Source organism: Bactrocera latifrons, unplaced genomic scaffold, assembly GCF_001853355.1.
Source record: "Bactrocera latifrons isolate USDA-ARS-PBARC rearing strain unplaced genomic scaffold, ASM185335v1 scaffold_35, whole genome shotgun sequence".
In the NCBI taxonomy this organism is placed as follows: domain Eukaryota; kingdom Metazoa; phylum Arthropoda; class Insecta; order Diptera; family Tephritidae; genus Bactrocera; species Bactrocera latifrons.
In genome coordinates this window covers 1,191,423-1,200,453 of record NW_017536990.1, presented here as the reverse complement: position 1 = coordinate 1,200,453, position 9,031 = coordinate 1,191,423, and positions in this window count along the sequence as shown.

Sequence of the window (9,031 nt, the reverse complement as noted above, 5' to 3'; positions counted from 1 at the left end):
TGTATGTTTCTAGCATATAATGTGGGAATGGAATTTATGTAGAAGTTCATAAAATGTTGTGTTAACTTATACAAAGAATTATGGAAATACTTCATTCACAAACGTCGAACAAACCGCGAAGTAAAACATCTTGAATTTGGTACCGGCCGAATATAAATATAAATAAATATATTAGCCCTTCACGGGTTATATACAGTTAGAAAACCGAAAAAAAAACATTTTTTTTTAATTTTTTTAAGAAAATAACTTTTAAATTAATTGCTCCAAAAATATTTACACATATTATTATATCTTTTAACTGTAAGACTTAGCATTAGTAAAATTATTTATTATAGTATTTTAAAAATCTTCTCAAAAAAGGCCGCGGTGACCACTACTTGTATGTCTCTGAACTGGATCCTCTGAAATTAAAAAACCAAACACATTTCGTTAATGTAATGTTGAATCTAGTAAATCAAATCGAAGGAATAAGCAAAATAAAATTGTTGGACAAAATGGCAGTTTTTCAAAAAAATCGATTTTGATCAAAAACTTGATAAAAAAAATATTTTTTGTGAAAAAAATCGTGGTTTTATTTCTAAAAATGTATTTAAGAAGCTCGGCTTAAAATTTGAGACTAGTCGGTTTAGCCGCATTCGAGTAATGTTAGTCACCGAAATTTAAAAGCACCATTTTGAGAAAAACGCGTCTGGAGTTTGAAATTCACTTCTGAAACCCCCTTTCAAATCTGCGTGTAACTTATAAAATATTCACCGGGACGATACGCAATTTTCTGTGTGTATTGCTAAATATATATACATTTAAAAACCAAATAAAAAAGTAGATTTTTTAAAATTCTAAATGTATACATATCAACTTTAACAGATTTATAGTCAACTTTAAGTAATTCATTGAAAGATGAGTATTTTTGTTGTCGTTGTAGCGCAAAAAAAAAACATTCCAGGAGTAAGCATAACTTTCTGTAGTGTTTAGTATTACTCATTGGCCGCTTGACCCTGTGGGACGAGTTTATAGTTCATCGTGGTGACAAACCATAGTAATCAAGGAAAACCATAATTTATAAGCGACTTCTACGAACAAGCACCTTGTAAAATAATATAAACAAGTAAGAAAGCACTAAGTTGCGATCGAACCGAACATTTTATACTCTTGCAACTTGCAGGAATCAAAACCAGGGAAATTCCTTTAGATGTAAAATGCCAACCAGAGGATCAGAATCCAAGCAATTTTATAAATACTTATCCTAGCTATATATGTATAACACATACACGGACCTTATTATATTTTGCGCTAAGAAAGTTTGTTTGTTATAGCTTAATGGCTTAGGAGACATGTGCACTTATAAGAGGGCAGGGACAAGCCCAACTTTTCAAAAGTTTTTGCTCTCAGGTGTCCCTAGCTACTGCGACCCCCTGTGCCAAATACGCTTTCGGTCAATGGCGTTTGGTGGATCCGGCAGTGGTACGATTACACTCGTATTTTTTTTTTTTTTTACTAAGAAAAGAGCATTCCAAATTTCATCAAGATTTCTAAATCTAAAGATACTACTTGCACGGACGAATGGACGGATATAATCCTATATCTATTAGTTTTAGGTGATACATACTCACAATCGTTAGGTGAACAAAACTGTTATATTCTGTAGCCACATGTTGCAAGAGTATAAAAGCTCTCAAATTCACAACTTTAATGCCGACGTGGGTCCAAAACAATTTGTTTGACTCAAATGTCAAGTGACTAATACATTATAAGCACACTTATAGAAACCAATAGTAATAAAAACAAAGGAAATATGCAACAAAATAAATGAAAACAAATATTTTAATGACATAATAAAACTGCGCTGTGGGCACACTCAGTGATATAAAAATGTCTCCATCAAAGCCATATCAATCGAATGTCAAATCTACATACATACCTCCACACCGCTCATTCAAACAAACATAGACAAAACCCTTTCGCAGCGGTGCAGCTTTTTCGTTGTAAATAAATGCTCATAAAAATTTTAATCACAAAACCATAATGTCAACTGTTTTGTACACATTTCAGTAGAAAATGAGCGCTTTTAAATTTCTATAAATACATTAAAGCGCCCAAACACGAAAGGGCAACAAAGTATGGCAAGAGAAATAAAATACAAACATATCAGAAGAAAGCATGAAGAAGCCACAACGCCAAGCGCACGATGCTGCGATGCTGAGATGCTGAGATATTGAGCTGGCGCGAGAAACTTAAAACGGTATTTCAGAACACCGGGCAGCACCAGTGCGCCTATAAATTCCCACGTTGCCTTGCACCAAAACTCAGAACGCCTTAATTTATTCAAAGAACTATGCGCAGGTGTGCTTGTGTGTGTGTGTGTATATGTGTATATGTGTAAATAGTTGTAAGAAATGAATAAATGAAATTCGAGAACTTAAGAATCACATCGAATCGTCGATCGCGTTCATCAGCTTTTGTGCCATATTGTAATCAAAAAGACAATAACAAAAACAAATAGATAAATAAAAATAAAAAGCAACAACCAAAGCATATCAAATCTATGTTACTAAAGTTACATTCTTTTTTGACTGCTGCTCTTTTCTTTGTTGCTTGATATTCCTCGAGGCTGGAAATTTATGGCCGCACATTGAATACGACCAACTGAGAAAGAACAGTCTTCGAAAAAAAAATACTGAAAAATACAGTGGAAAATGCCTGTATGTTTAAGCGACGTTTAATGGCCATTTGAAATGATTTCTACCGCTGGGCAACAAAAGGTGTGCGGCGGCAACACGGCCAGCCTACTCGACTCGGGGCATATCAAATCGATGCACCAACAACTAAATGCGCCAGTGTTTATGTGTACAGGTATATATATGTATGTGTGTATATTTGTGCGTGCATTTACACACTTGCTTATCGCTGGAAGCTGTTGGCTGCTGGCTGCTGGCTGCCACTGCATCAGCGTTATGCGCTCGGTCAATAGTTAAAATTGGTGCCAAAGTTTTTATTAGCATATCGTTGCTTTTGTTGTTTCATTGTTGCTACATTAACTCTTCACATGTTTAGTGGTAAAAGCTGTAAAACTTGTTGAAATGCTCGTAAAATCATAGTGTCTATGCTTGAAAGTCTATTATATGCATGTGAGTGTGAGTGAATGTATGCATATAAGTGATGCCAAAGCTATGATAACACGCTGGGTCTCAGCGTCGTCAGCTTCAGGTGCCAAGTGGTAAGAAAAACCATATCTTACCTCTGGAGCACAGGAGGGTTCACATTAATGGTCGAATATAAATAGCTGTTTATGATCGTAGGCATGACTGAAGAAGTTCTTTGATTTACTAGATCAATTCTGTATTTAGATCGAAATTTTACTTTAATCTTCGATATTGTCAACTTAGGACTTTGCTATAGGTGAATAAGTTAAATTATCGCCTTTTTAGATTCTGTAAGCTTAGGATTAAGCTCCTGGAAAAAGAACGCTAGTATAGTATTAATAGTATAGGCTCTTTTGCTTGGCTGATCATCGCTCTTCGATAACTTGCTGAAAGCTTGAAGACAATTTCATAAAAATCCCGGTAAAAAAATGGGACAGTCGTTTTTAACAAGCTTCAAGTTTCAAGTGTTTATTACTCACTTAAAAACTCTTTATAAAAACTTAATTTTGAGTGTTTGTCTATAATGTCAAACCCCGAGGAACAATCACCGTGCCGAATGCTTTTTGCGTCACTCGGGGACTCCATGGAATCTTTCTCAATTTCTACCATCTCGTTTTCCGACTTTAAATGGTCGACATCAGACTTGTCGCCAACGGTTCGATGGATTCCTTTATTGGTATTAGCAGGATATGCATCTATATTAGTCTTCTTAGTCTCTATGCCAGATTCTGCTGCAAGGTCCTCGAATGCCTTAACGAATCTCCATCCCTCTATTGACAGATTTGTGTTGCCCGAATTGCTTAAAAGCATTTCCAGCGCCACGCTTGTCAATGCAGATTGATCTTTGGGAATTTTAACTTCTTGCTCTCACTCATACAGTACACCAATAGTTATAAGGTTTCAGACCACCATCTCGTAGCTGCCGCTACTGGTGGGTCAAGCTTAAAATTGAGTACAACCGCATTCGCGCAATCAATGGGCTCCTGGACCTCCTTTGTATGCTCCTCATTGGTTGACAGTTGCAGCTGTGCCCTTCTGACCAGTTGGGCAGCACCACCTTCTTCGCATACGTTTCCAATGACACATTCATCCAGCCCTTTCTATACCCCATCCATAGTAAGACTTCGCTTTTGAACCCTGTGCTACTGAGGAGCAACGAATAGTCAGATCTTAGCTAGATACCACCCAACTACAACAGGAGCCAACTGTTACCAGCTCACCTTTGCCATGGTCGAAATAATGTCAGCGGAGAATTTTTCTAACTTTTACCGAACATATTGATCGTTTATTTTTATTAAATTGGCAAAATGTTAGGCATCAAAGCTAAATGATTTCGGCCAAAACTTTTTCTTACTTTCATCTGATGGATGTCAGAATTTCTGTTGAACCTACTTCATGCTTCTACACATATACATATTTACACACATAAAGGAAGTGAATGGTAATGTGCACAAATATATTCACTAGTACCGTTAAACGCGACTACAATAAGCTACCATTGTGAAAGGTAGCAAAGAGACTACACAAGGCATTCCTACGTCTCTTGTAGCTGTTTTGACTGCTGTAAAATTATGAGAGCATTTACAGTTTACGGCTTGCTGTGGCAAAGTGATAAGCTAAATGATAAATGTGCAACCGCCACTGCCGGTAACACCCCCAATCACCGGCACACTTTCGACCAACACAGAGGCAACGAAATCGAAAAAAGTATGTATGCAGCAGCCACAGCAACAAAAACACTATGTGGGAAAAAAGAGTTGCACATAAGCGACGGCAGCAGCTGAAACGCCAGCAACACCCACTTCAGTTGCAGTTGTTGCTACTTCATTTTTCTAGCTTTGCCCCTACCCTCTAATTTATTGCCGAAATGCGTGCGCTTTGTAACTGATGTTTCCTTTGATTGTTGTTGGCGGCATTGTGCTGGAAATAAGTCTAGCGCAAAAACAATGCATGCCCCTGCAACATTCAGAGGCAAATGCAATGCGCTTGCAACTAACTGTTTTTTTTTTTTTGTTATTTAACTTTTGTATTTAATTTTAGTGTTCCCCGTTTTTTTTTTTTTTTGCAATACATGTACATATGTATGCGTTTGTGTGTGTGTGTTTGTGTGTGTGTTTGCTACGTGTAGCGGATGTCGTTTTGTTGCGGTTGTTAAGCGAAATTTGTAGTGCGTGCCACATTGTGATCGCGGTAAGTATGTTGCTAACACATACAAACTCACACTCATACACATAACAACTGTATTTTTTTGTTCTTGTACCGGCAAAGCGCGCGTCTTATCGACAAAGCACCTAAATTGCTTTTTCCCTTCAGTAGCTTTCTTTGGCAGTTCGTTTTAAGCCCCGGTTAGCTCTTTTTAATTGTATTTTACTTTATATTTCTTTATTTACACACATTTGTTGTTGTGGCACTCAACTGCAAAGCTCAAGCCTTACTTTGTATCAGTTTTAAAGACTGGCGCCCATTGACGCCATAAATTGCCACACTTGACTAAGAAATGGGCATGACCAGTGGGGCGTAACGTTACAACAAGCACAACAATCACTGGACACACTCAATAACATGTCGTCATACACATGTGTGTGTTAGAGCATAACTCTGCTTATATACTTTTTAATTAACACTAAAAGAGCGGACAGAAAAATTAAACTCAATAAAAAATCGCGAAATGATTACAATACCTATGCCCTGAACAGGGTATACTAAGTTTATCACGTAGTGTAAAACACACAGAAGGAAACCTCAGCAACCCTATAAGGTATATACGTATACAAAAGATCAACGTGACGAACTGGGTCGATTTAGCTACGACTGTCCATCTGTTCGAAATGTTGTATATGTCCTTTGTTCCCCAAGGTGCTGCTCATATTTCAGAACCTTCACCATATGGTAAGTTTGATCGTATATAGCTACCGTACAAATTGTCGATCAAAATCAAATCCATTTATGGAAAACGGTTTGGCATAAGGAGCTGGTGAACGCTATAATTTCCAAACATATACTTCAGATCGCACCAATTTACCATTTTGCTGCTCTACAAACTCAAGTCTTGGCAATTTTGAAAAAAGTATTATTTTTCCCTTTATGGTCATTCTTATAGGTAGATACATTGGAATCAGGGAAAAGTGTATTCTTTAATTCGTCAAAAAGTTGTTTTCTTGAAGTCTACAAGGTAGATAACGTCAACATTAACTAAAAGAACTCGCACAGCCTAAATCTGGAGATAAGGTGAAGTTCATAGCTTAATTCGTCAAATTTTGAATAGCAACGGCGGAGCTATGATGCGATGCTTTGTTGTAGTAGAAGAGCAAACAAATGAAGTCTCGCTTTCTACAATTAATCGAATTAGCCCGAAAATTCCTCATAATAGGGATATGGATAACACCCAGTGAATTACAGAAAAGGACGAAAATCATCTTTCTTGTGAAGTCTATTGTTTGGACTGTTCTCTGGTTTCTGTGGTGATGGTCACAATCTGGGTTGCACTTGTTTTCCGAAGGGAGGAAGTGTGGATTTTAAGTCTAGGTATGACCTAACATTGACCTACTATCATTATCAATACTCAAGTCCAATGTCGGATCCCGGTATATACCCAGAGTTCATATCTACTTATACCGACGCTAAAGAAAAATTCAAGTAGCTATTCGTAGGCGGTTTATGACTTTCATAACACTTCATCGATCGGATAACATCAAAGTGTCCAAGACAAATAGGAAGTGAAGCTCGTTCAAACATCTGCTAAGGCTTCATTGTCGCATTGTTGTTACTATTAACTCTTTAGTATAACATTTTCTATTTGCTTTTTTGTTTGCGAAATATTTCTTTCGTAAACAACTTGGTACGTACACCAGCGGCTTAGTCAAAGGAATTCTCAAAGCTTCCTTTTCCTTTCTTTCCGTACGCTCGCGCTACTGTTTGTCACAATAACTCAATACAGGTAATAACTGAACAAAGTACAGATATGATCAGTAACAAATAAAGCATACCTAATTGGCGTTTTGTGCATCTGTATGTAGTGGTACTTGTGTGATCTCGGGTTATGTGGTTGTATGACTCAAGTAAAGTTGTACAATAATTGAAGATTCTAATCACGTAATTTTTTTATTTAACACTTTTCGTGCGAGTTGGCCATCAATAATGGGTCACACCATTCACGTAGACGTCGCGATGCGGTATTTTGACACCAACAACAACACGAGACGGCACCTGCAATTACGTTCGTATTTAGCCATCTTGAGGCAAATAAACATATGAGTGATGTTATTGTTAAGTTAAGACCCTGTAGGAAAGCTCTAACTAAATTGAACTTTTTCTGAAACGAAATTACCCCGTAATGATTACGAAAATAAAAAATAACTCTATTGAACCCTCCTTGGTTGTATGAGCATAAAAGCATTAAGTGTCTTTGGGGCATATAAGAAAATATTTATGTGAACTCAAATGCATACATAGAAAACCGTTAATGCACATGGACACGGTCTGTCGCCACCTCTTTGTTTCTTGGCTGGTGCTTTGTAACGAAACATTTACCGGAAGCTGTGTTCTTTTTTGCATCATATCACCGTTAACGGTCTAATTTATTCCAGGAAACGTCTCGCAATGTTGATTCATGCAACATGTTGAATTAGTTGTACAAAAGTAATGAAATGGCATGTGACTAAATAAATATTTAAGCAGACATAAATACAAATAACAGCCAAGCGTGTGCATAATTCCTCGGGTCAAAAGTTTATGTAAGAGGTGTACATTCTTTTGTGGACTTCCAGACATAGAAGTACATGCTTAGCTACCTCCTTAGACCGACAATAGAAATATATTGTACATTAACTTGCACATTCGTTTCTTTTGTGCTTATTAGCTTATATTTTTTTGTTTGTAAATATATTAAAGACAGTCTTTAGCCAGTCTTAAGCCGGACTAGACCGCAGGTTTGCTAATATAGTTAACATATTGGATACATTTTTGCGAAACTTGAGATACTGTCAAATTTGGGGAAAAGAATGGTTGTTGTTCTTGGTCAATTCAGAAACTACTTTAGTCAGTTATTTCCATTATTTCGATGATATTGAATTACTGTATTCTTCATTGTCCCCATGCAAATATTGCAACATCCTAACCCGTTCGGATATCGAGATTGGAAATGGAAACAATTAATTTCAAAAATAAAAGGAAAACTGGTAAGATTTCCTGTAATCACTTCAAATGTCCATATAAAACCTTATTAAAAGAAAATATTCTTCATTATGGCTTTCATTTTAGCCCAACGGAGAGTGAGGTCTTTTGCATTTCATGAGAAAGCTTACCTTTTAATGCATATATTTTCTATACCATAATATAGAAAATAAGGATTTCAATAAACATGAAGCATATTGACTTTTAAAAAAATCGTATATTATGTCGTTAGAGTTTTTAATTGAAAATTAGGGTCTTGTTCGATTTTGAATCGAAATTAGTTTTCCTCTTTGATGCTTTAAATAAAAAACACAGTGTGTACAGTGGTGACCCAGCGCGGGCCAAGCACCTGTGAAGCCCTGGTATTTAGCATTAAAAAACACTAGAAGAGAAGATCACCGACCCATTCACATTCTACTGAAGTAGGCCCCTTAATGGGAAAATAATAGTAAGACTTTTTAATTTAAATTCCGCGCGAAAACACATTTATCGAAATATTTTTTTTTTACTGTCAGTGGCTTCTGTGCCAAATGTCATATCTAAATAATCATTAGTTTTTAGCAAAGCTGTTAAGTACTGATTACTAATCATAATAATTAGTAATAAATATTTTTTTTTTTTTTTGAAAGGTGAAGTAATGATTATATTACGATTATTTTCAGATTCGGACGATTACTAATTGATTACGATTACAGATAATCGGAAAATAGTCAAGATTA